The 4,405-nt window shown below is 45.3% G+C and overlaps 1 pseudogene; it reads right to left on the bottom strand.

Annotated features, from left to right (window-relative positions):
- Window positions 1-1,436: 1,436 nt before the first annotated feature.
- On the bottom strand, window positions 1,437-2,306 carry LOC131831161 (dual specificity protein phosphatase 5-like; annotated as a pseudogene).
- Between the last annotated feature and the right edge of the window lie 2,099 nt (window positions 2,307-4,405).

Genomic DNA, 4,405 nt, shown 5'->3' with positions numbered 1-4,405 from the left:
ATTTTTGGGTTTAGTTTAAGAAACACTCTGTATTATTACTTCTTGTATCTCTACTCTCTATAAGGAGTAGGTATTGATATTGCCCTGGGAATATAAGATTCTCTTACCAAAATTCAATTTTTCTAGGACTGATGATCAGTCCTACATTGTAGGGTTTAGACAAGGGCCCACATCTGTGCAGAAGGATAGTTTAAGGCTGTGATAAAGGCAGCTCAGCGTTGGAAGTAAGACTGACTGGAGTGGTGGCAATAGGAGGGTGTAGCCCTTGCTTTGTTTTTGTGCTTCTGGCTCTGTTTTTTTTTTCTTTTTACTTTTTTTTTTTTTTTTTTTTTTTGTACTACAAACAACCACAACCAGTTACATGCTGCTTTTCTTCACATTCATATGGATTTTAGGGAATTACTGCTTTTACCCTTGAAGAAATAACCTGCAGACAAAAAAGTAATACCTGTAAATTCCAGAAGTCAACAAACAGCTCGAAGACAACCCCTATGGTCAGGGAAGAAAACACTTGTTCTAAGAGATGGGACAAACACATACAAGGACAACTAACCAGGGGAGATGACTGTTTCAGTGCCACCTGACTTAGACAGTAGGTACTTTTGTTTTCCCGCCCCCTCACCCCGGTGCTACCACCTCAAAGGCCTGATTAAGTATAAGATCTGAAGAACTTTTTTCAAATGACAGAAAAGATGGTTTGAAGAGAGGTATGATAAGAAAGTCTTGAGTATGACTAAGAATTGTGTAAAGTCCAAAGTCAGGGAAGAACATAGAACACAGGACACCCAGAAAGATCAATATCTCACTACTTCAAGCAATTGCCTCCACTGGGCTCAAGGAGTCTCAAAAACATCTGAGATTAGAAATCAGCACACAGACTGTGTCCCTACAAACACTGTTGGGTTATTTTCCTGACTGGATGATGATAAGTTTATGCCATGAAGCAATGGAGACAGAGTCTGAGATTGCCAAAGTTAAAGTAAGGTGGAAATTATATTTCCTTTAAAATTAATGACTTCATAACTGCCTTTTCTTTTTAAAAGATATTATTTATTTATTTGACAGACAGAGATCACAAGTAGGCAGAGAGGTAGGCAGAGAGAGGAAGGAAAGCAGGCTCCCTGCTGAGCAGAGAGCCCAATCTGGGGCTTGATCCCAGGACTCTGGGATCATGACCTGAGCTGAAGGCAGAGGCTTTAACCCACTGAGCCACCCAGATGCCCGCTTTTTCCATTTTTCTACAGGTTATCTATTGCCTTAAGCTTGAAATGAAAAGGTGAACTAGTCAGCATACAGAGAACTGCAGTCTTGAAAAGGCACTGGGTCTGGAAGTACAGTAGTCAACACAAGCTGTGCTTTCATAATAGCTTCACCTTCCTTCAGTCCCCAAAACCCATCCCTAAGGTTGGTCTGAAGTTCGTTTGCAGGTCTGGTGACTACTCACTATCACTCATAGTGGGAGACAGTGAGGGTTTCAATATTACATGAACTGAGTTTAAAAATAAAATCACAGTTGTTGGGGTCGAGCTAATTCCCCTAGCCCAGTTTTTGCAGTATGTGACTGTAGTTGTGGGTTTTCTGCTGAGCTCTGAGACTGCTGAATGTGTAGGGACTGGAACCAGCACTGAGGTAGGGAATGTGCAGTAGGAACCCTGCATCTTAGAGCTCAGTGTTTGCAAATGGGCCATGAATGAAGAGCTGGCTGCCTTTCCTTGGCAGGAGGGAGCCGGGGAGTGGGTGTGGAAGGCAGGATCTCAGACTCATACCGCAAGAGCTGCTGGCCCATGAAGCCAAAGTTGGACAAGACTATGCTCCTCCTTTGCTTGATGTAATCGAAGTTATCCTTCAGGCAGAACTGCTTGGTCTTCATAAGGCAGGCCATGCAGATGGTGTGTGAATAGGAGAGCCCAGCCTCACAGTGAACCAAAACCTTGCTTCCCCTTTCCCTGACATCGTGAAGCTTACTGCTTCTTTAAAGTGGGAGCTAATGTCAGTCCTGTGACTGTTTTACACGGGTTCCATCTGTATTGCCCGTGGGTCATGCAGGATTCCAAGGTCTGCTGTGAGGCATTCAGCAGGACTATGATGTGGCGGCTGGCCAAGAACTCGCTCTTGGATGCATGATAGGCTCTTCCAAGGTGGAAGACCCAGGCCCTGGGCTGCCCGGGTCATAAGCAGGCCTGTAGCTGATGTTGCGCATTGGTTTCCCACACTGGCTCATGAGGGCTTTCTTGGTTTCAACTTTCTCTTGTGAAATGGGTATTTCTATCCATGCAACACTCAGAATATTCTGAATAGAAAGCCTCTTACCTCCAGAGAAAGGATATCCACGGCCCGCTAGAAAGCAGGTGAGAAAAGAGGAGCGTGGGACGCCCACGTCGCTCTCTTCCCAAAGCCCCGGGTCCCACACACGGCTTTCGAGCGCAGCAGCTGCGCGTGCGCACACCGGCTCTTGGGTCTCTGACGCAGCACCACCCAAAAAGGGCTGGTGTGGAGCGATGGGCTCTGGGTTTTTGGTCCTGCGTTTTTGCTGGGTAGAGCCCTTGGATTATCTCAGCTGGATTCCGCCTTCCCATGTGAATGAGATCTTTTTTGCCAGATGACGTGGCTTTACCCACAGGTCCACTAGTCAATAGCTGCTGCTTCGGTCCCTGTCAGGCAAGGAATGTTCCAGATGCTTTCTGGTAGCATTCATGGAGCTGGTGGGGTTGTGGAATGTAAATGACCACCTTGTCCACCCTGATGCCCCTAAGTATGGGTTGTACCTATGACGATGTCCACCCTCCTGTCCTTTGTTCCTATAAGGGCCGCTCCTGACTGCTCCTGGCTCCTCCAGGTAGGTGTGTCGTCTCTGAAGTCAGACTTTTCTCCTTGATGGTCTAGGATGGCAAAGGGAAGATGTGTGTGTACCACCTGAACACATGCCTGACAGGAAGGTGTGCCTGCTTTGGAGATACTGGGGGGGGGGGGGGCTTCCACTGGCTCTAGCCACACAAGTCTCAGGACTCCAGCTAGAGACTGGGATTAGTCCTTGTAGTGGTGAGAGCTCTTGGGAGGGAAGGTGAAATCTGGTTTCCATTTCTCTAAAATGGATGGATTTATGGGAATATCACCTCCTTGGACACTTGTCTTTGATGCGGTGGAGACCCCTCTAGCTCTGATCCCATCATCCCCCTCACTGGGGGGAGCTGGGCCTGTTCTGTAGGAATGTCTGAATATTGCTCTGCTCTAGATTGTGTGTTGGCCAGGCTCACCGCCACCTTCAAGTCACTTAAGTGGGAAAAGAGGAGCTGGAATGAGTGGTTTTTTTTTTGCTTTTGAGGTGAGGGTAAAACTTACATTGTTGGTAAGCAGGCCTCTAATTGGGATACAACCTATTCCCCTGTTCCTGTCCTTCTTTGTATCATAGGCCTAGGGCTGGCCGAAAGCTGACCTGCACCTTACGATGTCAGTTCCTCACCATCTGGCATTCCTCTTTGGAGTACTCTCTCATGGGCTGGCTTGGATGCAGGACACGAAGGCATTAGTTACTGGTCTGTGTCAATTGAGAACCTGGGACTCTCTGGGTATGGAGGATGTTGCTGGATGCTGACCCTTGGTTGAGCGTTGGGCCTTTGGTCTCATAGAAAGTTTAAGTTTCTCCTTGTCATTTAAGAAGCTTTCTGAGTAATGACTGCTTAATTTAATTATAGTGAGTTTTAAATTATCATTAATAATACTCTTTAACCATGGTGCCAGAGTTGTGTTCTCTTATGTTGGATATGTATCTCTTAGGCGACACTACATAAATAATATATTATTCTGCTTATATGAGGTACCTAGAATAGTCAAATTCATAGACAGAAAATATAATGGTGGTTGACAAGAGCTGGGCATATTTGGGAGAGACTGTTTAATTGGTATAGAGTTTCAGTTTAGGATGACAAAGACTTCTGCAGGTGGAAGCTAATGGTACACAACAATGTGAACATACTTAATGCCATAGAGCCGTACACTTAAAAATAGTTAAGATGGTAAATTTTATTTTGTCTATTTACCACAATTAAAAATATTTATCTTAAAAAAAGCAAAACTGATACTGTTAGGATAATGGTTACTGTTAGCTGACAGGTGGGCAATAGGGGAGAATGAAGGGAGGTCACTAAGATGGGGAATGTTCTTGATCTGGGTGGTGGTCCCATGGGTATGTTCAGTTCCTGAAAATTCATCAAGATGCTAACTGCCGTGCACTTGTGTCTGAACACTAAAGTGCAAAGATACCGTGGATGAAAAAGAAAGCAGTGTCAAGTTTGAAAGCACATTAGTTTGTGCTATATTACACTACTGAGTGCCATGTGCAAGGCATTCTCCCACTCACTTAGCACTGTTACTACACTCTGAGGGAGGTGCTGCTTTATGAAAGGAA

The sequence above is a fragment of the Mustela lutreola genome, chromosome 5 (assembly GCF_030435805.1).
Source record: "Mustela lutreola isolate mMusLut2 chromosome 5, mMusLut2.pri, whole genome shotgun sequence".
NCBI lineage: Eukaryota > Metazoa > Chordata > Mammalia > Carnivora > Mustelidae > Mustela > Mustela lutreola.
Note: the sequence above shows the minus strand (reverse complement) of the source record. Positions and strands in the feature narration are given on the sequence as shown.